Raw genomic sequence first — 11,842 nt, forward strand, 5'->3', positions numbered from 1 at the left:
ATCTTTTTCACAATAGGGATGTATCTTTGAGTGTCATATATTAAACAATTTCAACAATGAGCACAGAATACCCCAAAATACCCTTCTCTCTCTCTCTCTCTCTCTCTCTCTCTCTCTCTCTCTCTCTCTCTCTCTCTTTGTGCGCCTCAATGTTCTGGGAAAATCATTTTCCAAACATACAAAATTACTTTCCTTAAATCTGCTAAGAGGAGATTTTAAAAAATTAGTTTTTTTTGTTTTTTTAAAATAGGTTTATTTCTCCTTCTCCCCTTGCTCTCAATCGGCATTTTTGAAATTGAAAATGGCACGATATTAAACCAAGACACATTTTCCCTAAACTCTAGTGTGCCCTCCCTAAATACCCTTGTGTCGATTTGAGATGGATGGCTCCCAAAGAGTGTCATATATTAGAAAAAATTGAGTGTTATATACAAGAAATTAAATTCAACAATGAGTGTCATGTTGAAAAAGAATTCTAGTGTCATTTACAACAAGTGATAAAATCACAAGGCCTGCCATAAAATGGAACTACCGAGTAAAATGCATAATTAGGGGCAAAGAAAGCTTGTATCTTCATTTATGTCGGCTTTGTATTTAAATATAAAATTAAGAGATTCTTTTGGCAAGCTCTTCGCTCATCTCTAGTGTGTTGTGGAAATAATTGTTCATATAAACATTCATTAAGTCCTTGAATGTCCAATCTATATCTTCTTAGCAACATCCATCAAGTCTCGAAATCCCCATTGCCCAATCTAGGCTTCACTTACATATTTCATTGCAATAAAAACTTTGAAGTTAATGTCCTCAAGCCAAAGCCAATTTGGAAAGGTTTGCTATGCAACAAGAGATTGCCATTGGTTTGTGATTTTGTAGGAACTAAATTTGTGTAACTATAGAATTTTTAACCTTATCTCTCAAGTGAGAAATCTCCTACTTGATGCATGAGCTCCCATCTTTCCACTTGGGATAGAACCTCTCGTGGTTTTCATTAACACTAAGGTTGTTGGTGGACCCCGGGTAGGTTATGCTTCTAGTCATGACTCTACACATGGAGGGCTATGTGCATTTATGCATACAAAATCATTATAGGTAAACTCTTGGCTTCATCCGAATTATTAGGCTTGCCACTCCCATCATCCTTGTGTAGGGCTTGTTGTGATGCCATTCAAGGTCAATGGTCTTCATACTCTTAAAAGTTTGGTATACATTGCAGAGAACATAAGGACTACCATTATGGTACTTACAATTTCCTCTATTGCAATGTAACCACCTTGTTCAGTGGACAAAGGGCAAGGATATCAAAAAAGACACAGAAGGTAGTACCAACTAGAAAAAATAAGGCGAATCACTTCACAAAACCCCTCTTTGCCCAATTAGACAACATTCTCTCTCTCTCTCTCTCTCTCTCTCTCTCTCTCTCTCTCTCAATTAAATAGCCACATAAAAAATAGTTGCTTCACTAGCAATGAAGGTTAGGAAAAAGGCAAGTTCACTTTATCCAAATTAAAATATGATTGCCTCAAATTTTAGCAAGTTTTAGAAATCGCCAATTTGAGGATTTTTATCTGAAAAGTTCAAGTTTTTGTAAAGCTTTCCTTCTCAAATATCTCATAAAGGGATTAAAAGGATCAAAATCAAGCTTGATAAAGTTATTTTGGTAAAATTATCAAAATACCCCTCTAATTTGTGGATATTTCCAAACAACCCCTCAAATTGCCAAAATAACCTTGTTTCTTCGAGATTTTCTAATCTATATTCCTTTTTGACAATTGAGGTCCATTTTTGAGTGCTTAGCATGTAATTTGTCACAATTACCTCACAAAAAAGGGCATATATCTTAAACATTAATGAAGTAAATTGTTTCCAAAGCCTACATAACCAACCCAAATTCTAGTTTTAGAATCTTGTTTTGATAGAAAATCCATCTTCTTACGAAAAGCTACAAATTATTTCATCTTTGTAGAAATGTAATCTCAAAACCAAGGGTATTTTGGAAATTTTGCAAAATTTGAAGGGCATTCTGGGAACTTATGACAACACATCGGAAATTTGGGAATTCTAAAATTTTGAGGGTATTTTGATAATTTTCCTAATTATTTATCAAAGCATTGGTGAATTCTTATATGAGACACGAAATAGCCGTCTATTCTCGGATGTGCATTGAAGGTATCTACCCTATATTCAAAGTGTACTAGTACTTAATTGGTGGCAGGTACATGCTTGCCGAGATTGCTCTGCATTTGTATCGAGGGTGATCAGGTCTCCAAGTTTCATGTCACAAAGATTTGGGTGAATTAAAGTCCTCATTGTGCCTGCTGTTTTCTCAGAAACTCTCATGTTCTGCCAACCGTGATGTGCTACCACCCCGAGTTTTTTGACAAAGGACATGAGAAGAGCCATGTAGAGTTTGAACCTCGATGTCGATTGCCTTTTAACCTTTGCCTTCACCTGAATGTGTTCAGGCTTGTTTAGCTTGTGGTAGTTATGAGAACCCTTGCCATCACATGTGAATACGAGAGGCATAAATTAATAGTTCTCCACAGAATGAGCGTTTGAGCTGCTAATGTGTTTCCATGCTCTTGGCCAATAGTAGGCTGAAAAACGAACATGTTCCTCACTTTGCAAAAGCAATGGGACTTCCAAGCTGTGAGATGTGTGTGAGAGAGAGAGAGAGAAAGAAAGAGAGAGAGAGAGAGAGAGAAAGAGAGAGAGAGCAGAGTGCATCAATACTTTTCAAATTTATTTGTTAGTCTTTGCAATGCGTATTTTTTCTCATTTAGCAAATGAAACTGTATTTTTTTAAAACTAAGTTTTTCTTTTTCACTAGCAAAAAGTGGAGGCATTAATATGGCACCACTCCTTTGGGACCAAATATATGAAACTATCTAGAGACCATTTGCTTTCCTCATAATGCTACACCCTTATTTTAGAGCAGCTTCACTTCCAACAAAGAGCAACTTGGTTTGAAAATCGTTCCCATAAAATCTGAATGCACTAAACGTTTTATCATTAATAAAATATCATCAGAAATTGCCTTGCTCAGTCTAGTGTGAGTCTACTGTGCAAGCACACTATTTTATATGATGCTTGGAACCAAGTCAAGACTTAGCTATGACCATCGTTGCAAGATCTCCCTGCTGCGCTTAGAGATCCACAAAGAATATATTTTTCAAAACAAAATCATAAGACCATACTACTATTTCGTATGTAACTAAATACAAAGATAATTTGCACAGAGCCACACCAAAAACTCAAGATAACAGAGCATCCAACCGAGGGCTGCAACAATATATGAACATATAACGATTTTTAACAGCAAATGCTCGATTAAGAGAATGAAAAATGTCAGGGTTACATACTTGCACCATTAATAACATGCCAACAACAGTGTAACAAGGCATGTACTGACACCTATACATTTGTGTAGTCACCTAAACCAAGAAGGAGCGAGAAGGAGAGACAGAGAGAAAGAGGGAGATGTTGCCATGCATAGCCACCCTTGCGCCGCTCTGAGTCCAGCACCCTGCATGCCCATTGCTTCCTGCTGCAACTAGTTCCCTCCACTCACCTTCATTGGATTTGCAACACAGGTGCTACTCAGTGTGGATGTTGCAAAGAGCAACAACTCATGCCAGCAAAACATTGGAAACATGTAGTTAGGGGCCGATCAAAGACAGCTTTCAATCAATACAGCACGTGAGAACATCAAGGCCAAATATGCCGTCCATGTTGCTCACCTATGGTATGAACAGATGGACACACCACAAGCTCCGAGTAACATTCGTGCATTAATTGCTCATTGTTGAATCCAGTTCAAGCTACTAGAATTATGAATCGGAGAGATGGATGGAATTGGAGTGCCAAAGCCTGCATGAAAGCAAATGGAACTGAGTTCTACACACACACACACACATTGCCGACAAGCAATAACATCTTCACCTCCAAAAGTTGCCCTGTGTAGTATACACACATACATGCACCTTCTGTTGAAGGCCCGCAAATGCCGCTGCGAGGACAAGTAATAACATCTTCACCTCCAAAAGTTGCCCTGTGTAGTATACACACATACACGCACCTTGTGTTGAAGGCCAGCAAATGGCGCTGCGAGGACTCCACCCTACACAAATAGAAGCTGTTGTATTAGACGCGCACAACGTGAGACAAATTATCACCTCCATCACACCACCCGGATCATGCATTGTTACCAAAAAGTAAATGATCTTTGTAGTGAAGAAAATTAAACCTGGGAAAACCCCATCAACCCATAAAAGGGGCCATGCTCTAGCATATAGTTGGAGATGGTCTCCTTGCATTCCTCCAAATTGGAGAACTCACTGTAGTCCTGGAGAAGGACACCATAAGCTCATTATAACGAATGATAGCAATAAGCTCCTCCAAACAATTGATGTCTCTGCAAAACATAATCTTGGGCTCTGGCTAGCTTGTAATTTTTCACAGGAGCAAGTTGATGAGCCTGGCTAACATACCTCGTTAAACTGAAACCATTCGACATAGGGTCCACGGAAAATAGCTCGACCTCGGACTTGCTAGAAGCCGCATAAGGTCCGTCGAGAAAGGTCTAAAGCTCAAAAGCTTCGCATCAGCTTCACAACTTTTGCAAATATACCAAGCTCCAACAAGTGCATGTTCCCACAACTAGGGAGCAACATATAATGCTCATATCCAACTGAAACACACCCACACACAGGACGTCGTTATGCAGCACATACAGATCTGCCAGCAATGTGGCTAGCAACACATTGAAATATGCCCCAAAACTCAAGCTAAGCTGACAAACACACACACGCACACACACATATTCTCTCTCTCTCTCTCTTCTCACGAGCCATGCATAACGAGCTACTCGTTCTTCTGCATCGCTATAGTGCAGCAGGCCTGCCGGCTCCCATGGCCAGGAAGATCATTTGCGTGCCTCGATCAGGCTCATGAAGAGCCGTCGGACTCTCAAAGATCCTTTGCTGGCTCCTTCAACATCATCAGAAAGGAAACAAAAGGATGCACAAGAAAAGAGGAGCCAGCTGCCAGACTCTACTTTCCAGCATATTCAATAATCTAATCTTGTAAAAAAATCTTACCTCAAGATCTTTTGAGAGAAACATGAGAATCGAGATTGTCACCCACTAGGCATAGTGCTCACTACAATACTCACCAATCAAACATTTTCATTTTTCACTTTATTTGTTTAAAATACATATAAGATTTTTCGCTAACAACAACAAGAAAGGGAGAGAGTTTGGCCTCGCTGAGTGAGAGAGAGAGAGAGAGGATTAAAGGGAAGATCTCAAAAGATGCCTCAACTCATATCTGACATACCAATTGATTCTTTAGCAACCCCCAAAAATCTCAAAACTAAACCCACTTTTTCTTCATTAGAGTCAACCCAAAATCTTTAATATTTCAAAACTAAAGACACCATCATTAGAGTTACACACTCTTCATTTAAAATGAGTGCCCACTATCTTATTTCAACCAATGAGCAATTTTAGCCTATCAAAAAATGCTCTAAAATACAACTCAATTTTTTTCTATTTTAGTCAGCAAAAAGAGAAGCCATCTCTATAGCCTTTGCCCTTTGGGCAGGCCAAAAAACAATACAACAATTAACTCACAAGTAGGTGGCCAAAACGCTTTTTCTTGGGGTTTGATGAGAATCATGGGAGATCCTCATGCGTGGTTTAAGTGATAGGCAAAGTTCATTTGTTTTGACATCTGTGCCAGTCTCCACTTCTATAGGCGGCTAGAAGTGATCACGTGTACACAGGAGGGTAGTGCTAGGTTCAACCGATTGCGAGTCTCTCTCTCTCTCTCTCTCTCTCTTTGTGCCTCGGTGTTGGATCAAGCAAGAAGCCAATAGTTTCTTTTCTCTTATTCTCTCACTCAAGTATACTCTGTGTGTGTTTGCGGCTCCGCAGATTGTCTCTATCTTGCCAACCCAGTTGGGATGGGATGTGATGCTCGCTCTATTGTGGGGTTTTCCAAAGCAGAGCAGTAAGGCCAGGTTGAGTGGATGGGGCGCTGGGAGAGGGTGCAACAAAGCAACTGGCAAAGGCAATTACTTATTTATTAGAATCTTAGCGGATACCTTAGGTTTGAGAGAGAGAAAAGGTGAGGAACATGCTGGTGGAAACTAGGAGCAATTGACACTGAGCATGCAGGTGGCAAGGGCTGCAAGTGGGAGCAAAGATCTCCGTGTGTCACGTTGATCGCATAGAGATAGAGAGATATCTTTTTGATCTCCCCTCGGTGTCGGTTCCAGGCTACGTCTTTGTGGGAATTTTTTAGCTATTGCACTGTTGAAGCACTACTCGAGCTCATTGTGCCAGAGTCAGTGAGCTGAGGCTGGCAGGGGCGAAGCAAGCATTACTGCAGGAGTAGACATGCTACACAAAGCAAGACAGAAGGGGGAGGTGACGGTTTTCATCGGTGTGTCTTGCAAGTACAGAGATAGAGGGAAAGAAAAAAGGAAATATGAGGTGGGGGAGGAAGCAAGGTTGCAACAATGCGAGCTAGGAGCACGCCTCTGATGGCGATGTGCGAGAAGAGGGGATGGGAGAATGTGGTGAAGACCTGTGGTATGCGCAGTTGAACGGAGTGCGGAGAACAAGGGGGAAGCCTTGAGGCGAAACTAGTGCGGTGAATGGATGCAAAAGAAAGAGCAGAGACAAGAGTAGGGAGCGGATCTTCTGAGATTCGGTTTAATATATGTGTAGTGGACCCAGTAGGGGGAAGGGATTAATATAAGCTCTTAACGTTTAAAGGATTAATAGCTCTTATATTCTTGAAAGATTTAAATTTAAAGACTGATCATCACTTTAAAGAATTATGAACATCCTTCAAACTTACATACGTTATGAAAAGATTCAGTGAAATGTTAAATTGAAATTTAAAGATTATTAACATTAAACATTTAACATTTCATGAGCTCTGCACCAATCGGCTTATCATGTCATGGGCGTACTACTGCGAGAGCGAGGCCGATCGAGCTGTTGGTGTTGGCATTGGCGTAAGCTACAAAGTTGCAGATCGAGAGGCCGTTAGCTGGGTGAAGGCGAAAGCTAGCTCTCTCTCTCTCTCTCTCTCTCTCTCTCTCTCTCTCTCTCTCTCTCTCTCTCTCTCTCGTTTCGACAGCGCTAGCTGCAAGACGTACGTCGCGCGTACGACAGCTCTCTGTTTCTCTCTGGACTCTGAGCGCCATCTCTCTCTCTCTCTCTCTCTCTCTCTCTCTCTCTCTCTCTCTCTACGCCATATCTGCAGAACAGCGTCGTGTCAATAAAACCTTTCCCTCTCTCTCTCTCTCTCTCGTCTCTAGTGTCGCTCGTGCGTGGCGGGAGCCAGATCGAGGTTTCTTGGTCTTCATATTTTGCCTCCAATTAGGCGAGCTTGACATTTGAGTGAGCGTTCAGTTGTTATATGGTATAGTGACCAAATAAACCTTGGCCATTATTTTTAAGGCCAAAATACCCCTCTAATTTGAATTTCCCAAAATATCGTTCAAATTTCAAAAATCCCCAGAGTACCCCCAATATATATATAGCCATAAATTTCCAAAATGCCCTTCAAATTCCCTAGTTGTGAAATTAAAGTTCTTCAAAGATAGAAAAAATTGTAGCTTTTCGTAAGAAGATTGATTGTCTATCAATTCAATACAAGATGATAAAACTAGAATTTTAGTCCTGGTTATGTAGGCTTTGAAGATGAATTGCTTCATTAATTTTAGACATAATTGCCTTTTTAGTGAGGTAGTTTGTGACAAATTACATGCTAAGCACTCAAAAACGGATCTCAAATGTTTTAAAAAAATGAATATTTAAATTTGGTTCTTGCTTTACAAAAGATGTTTTTTTGGTGGCGAGAGGCTCGAACACCGGTGTTCGGGAAATTTCATTTTCCCAACCTTCAAAGTTTCCACTTCACCTCTTTTTGGTGGCGAGAGGCTCCAACACCGATGTTAGGGAAATTTCAGTTTTCCAACCTTCAAAGTTCCCTCTTCACCTCTTTTACAAAGTGGAAAATTTGAGCTACTTTTTTTAAGTTTTGAACTATTTTGAGAGATTTAGGAACGACAAAATCTGGAATTGCAATTTTCAATATTCAAAGGGGCACAGTTAGAAGCTTAGACAAAAGACAACACCCATGGACCATATCTCATGTTAAGCATAAGGCATGACTCTACTCAACATATTGGTTCTCACTATTTTGACTGGCTAATTTGTTACATGAGTGCTGCTACATGAGTCTACTTGGTTGGATCCAAATTGAAGTGATTTATAGACCTATACAAAAAAATTAATCAATCTAAACCTTTTCTTGTTTTGGAGGATGATGATCACGCATGCCTCACACATTAAGTATTTTTGGCCAGGTTGAGCTCTTCTCTGGTATCGAAAATTAAGTGAGCTTGAATTTGTTGATTCATCTTTGATGAGATTCAATGTATTGTCAAATAATCTTATGGAATAAGCTCATAATCTTACATATCACACCTTGCAAATCCATCTATAGTCATATAAGGCCATCTGCCTCGACTACTCACAAGCTACAGTCATTTCGCCATGTGCCTTATCTTTTTGTCTATGGTTGCCACCTTATCTTTTTGTCTATAGTACTCTACCCATCTGCCTATGCTAACCACAGACAAGCAAATATGAAACTACTAAGAACTACTCCCACTTCTCCTCCTACCTATCATTAGGCTCCTCTTCTCTCTCTCTCTCTCTCTCTCTCTCTCTCTCTCTCACACACACACACACACACTCACACACACACACACACACACACAATCGAAGTATCTCCTATGTGAGTATGCATGCTGAAAAGATGCAGAACACTTTGAAAGTGTTTAAATTCTTTCACCAATCCTATGCTAGATATGAACTATAGGGACATGCATTTGTGTATTTTTGTGTATGCATCAAAGACATGCATGAAAACATTGAGCATGACAAGCATTAACTATCTCATAATTAATACAATCACAATTAGCTTAGTTTATACTCGAGTTTATAATTCTTTTGCAATGCACATGATATTTCCCAGGCAACATAGAGTTAAATTTAGAGAGATCAAGATTTGTATGTAATTAAATAAAATACGATGTAAACAAGGGATGTTCCTAAAAGAGGATTTGTGAGTATACACACATAGTAATGCATGACATTGAAATTATGTGAATGCTATTATATATATATATATGAAATATAAGCATGAACACAATATACATATACATCCATATACATGAAAGAGATGGGAAAATGGATTGATAGATGGTTTATAGCCAATAGGCAAAATCAAAGCTAGGTAGACTAGAGAGAGGACTAAAACTACATAGATTGATAGACAAAGGAGCATATCAAGAAATCAGATTGTTGAGTCTATGGAAAGATAAGGTGGATGGAAAATCATACACACATATGTAGATAAATAGAGCACCCCTGTAATCGCATGGTGTCCTTGGAATTTTTGTAGATGGTGACTTTGCAAGATAGTTAGAAATTTGGATACTACAATTAAAAGAGGTAGAGAACACAAGAAGCAGATGAAGGCTTGAAGCTCAAACTCGCTCTCTCTCTCTCTCTCTCTCTCTCCCCCCCCCGCCCCCCTCTTTTATGCAAAGGAGTCTGATTGAGACTACCTACTAAATAAACAGCCGAGAAGATAAAAGAAGGAACTACAAGTCCGAGTAGGAGCAATTAGGGCCAACAGCTAGACATGGAAGGGGAAGTTGAACCAACTACATGAGGAAGGAAGCTGCAGGATGAGGAAAGGGAAGATGCAATCACAAAGAAGAAAATGTAGTAATTATGCCTTTAGGGAAGGAAGCTGGGGTGAGAGAAACACAGTCAAGGTAAGGGTGGACAAGGGAGTGCCAACTTGACAACACTATCGATAAGTGGAATTCGGGCACTAATGCTACTTAGGACAAGGAGGCAACATTAAAATGTTGACAAAATTTCAAAGCCAAGAACATACATGTAAGTGCAGTTCTAAACACACAATGCTTTAAACTAATGTTACTTAGGACAAGGAGAATATTTACAACCATGGAAAAAATTTCAATACCAAGAATATACATGTAAGTGCCTTTCTAAACGCACAACACTCTAGAAAAAAAAATACATGTTTTCTATAAGCAAGGGTTGCAACCAAATACAAGAGCTACACCACCACAACTATGAGAAAGCCGAATTAAGAGAATTAGAGAGAACATTTTTGTGAGACTACTTTGAGAGCATAGAGGGTGAACTTAATTGATGGTAGCAACATAATCATAGTACTTAGTCAACTTGGCATGAAAAATACTTTTGCAAGAGAGAGAGTTTAGAGAAAGTGACAACAAATGAGGACCGGAATTATGTGGAGCCAATGCTCCCTCCAATAGGCATTTGTAATATAGATTCTCCCACCAAGAGAGACTTGGTACAATACAATCTTTGTGTTCCTTGTGACCTAAGTGATTCAATGAATATGGAAATCTTCATGCATTACGAGCATAACATAAACTTTACAAAAGCATTAACTATCCCAAGTCTCAGTCCCAAGGCCTCAAACACCTTCGAAGGTGGAGAGAGCTAGCGGGGAATGAGGGTCGGGAAGAGGAAGAAGAAGCATTCATAGGAGAAATAAATAGTTCCTCACTTAGCATCACTCTTCTTGCTAGCATACATAATAGAGTAGTAATAAAGATGGAGAAGATGGAAAGCTTAAGCATTGAAACATGGCTCTTGGTTAGATTTTCACTCCACAGCCAAGAGTGTTCGTGTAGTCTCTCAATTTCTCTACTAGCTTGGAGAAGGAGATGGAGCTCTTGCACTTTTGCACTTCACACAATGAGAGTGTGTGTGGGAGAGTATACCCCCCAAGCAACCCCCCTTCTTGCTTTGGTCGACCCCCCCTTGTAGCTCATGCTTGAAGCTCATTGGACCCCTCCAGGCCTAGCCAATCACATGCAAGAGGTACATCAAGCAACAAGGGTAGGCTTGGGACAAGTGTCCCCCTTTCCCCTTTGAGTGAGAGGACTTGATAAATGAAAAAAAAATTAATTAAATCAACTAATTTATAATTGGACCCCTTGGGAGGCCAATTAATAGGCTTTAGGCACACCATGAGGGCAACATGAGGAGGAGCTTGACAAGTGTCCTATTTGCCTTCTCGGTACCAAGCTTGCCTTGTGTGAGTGTGTGTGTGTGTGTGTGTGTGTGTGTGTTTTCTCTCTAGCCCCTACAATTAGGCTCGCCCCCTCATGAGTAGGGATTAGATCACTTGACTTTATGAACACCTTACCCTCAAGCACCTTAGTCATGGAGCACCTTAGCACCTTAGTCCTTAAGCACCTCAAGCACATTAGTCACCAAGCATGAGAAGCACCTCAAGCACCTTAGTCAGCAAGTACGACAAGCACTTCAAGCTTGGGCCGGGTTCCCACCTCAAGTACAGTCCTAGCTTACCTAAGATCAAAGGACTTTTAACACTATCCATTGGAGGTCTTTAATGAATCAAACCCTAAGGTCTTTAAGCGCCATTAGCTAACCTTGCTCTTTGACAAATCATCTCTCATTTGGGCCCCTTTACCATTGACCCCGTGTCGAAATAGACCCGAAAGCACATGTCTATATTCTAACCCTCGTTTCCATCTATTTCCCACATTAAGTGATCAGTTTAATATGAGAAAATCATGTGGGTTTGTTAAATATTAGATTTTATGACATGATATGTGTGTTTTGAAAACAATTGAGGCACTTTAAAGTTTACTTGGTAAATTTTGGGAGATAGAGAGTAAGAAAGATATGCCACATAACACAAGACTTTACGCGCGCGCAAGAGA

At 40.0% G+C, this 11,842-nt stretch overlaps 1 pseudogene; it reads right to left on the minus strand.

The window, feature by feature from the left end:
* Positions 1 to 3,705: 3,705 nt before the first annotated feature.
* On the minus strand, positions 3,706 to 5,120 carry LOC147446252 (uncharacterized; annotated as a pseudogene).
* Positions 5,121 to 11,842: the final 6,722 nt, after the last annotated feature.

The sequence above is a fragment of the Adiantum capillus-veneris genome, chromosome 12 (genome assembly GCF_014529385.1).
Source record: "Adiantum capillus-veneris isolate H3 chromosome 12, ASM1452938v2, whole genome shotgun sequence".
Taxonomy (NCBI): domain Eukaryota; kingdom Viridiplantae; phylum Streptophyta; class Polypodiopsida; order Polypodiales; family Pteridaceae; genus Adiantum; species Adiantum capillus-veneris.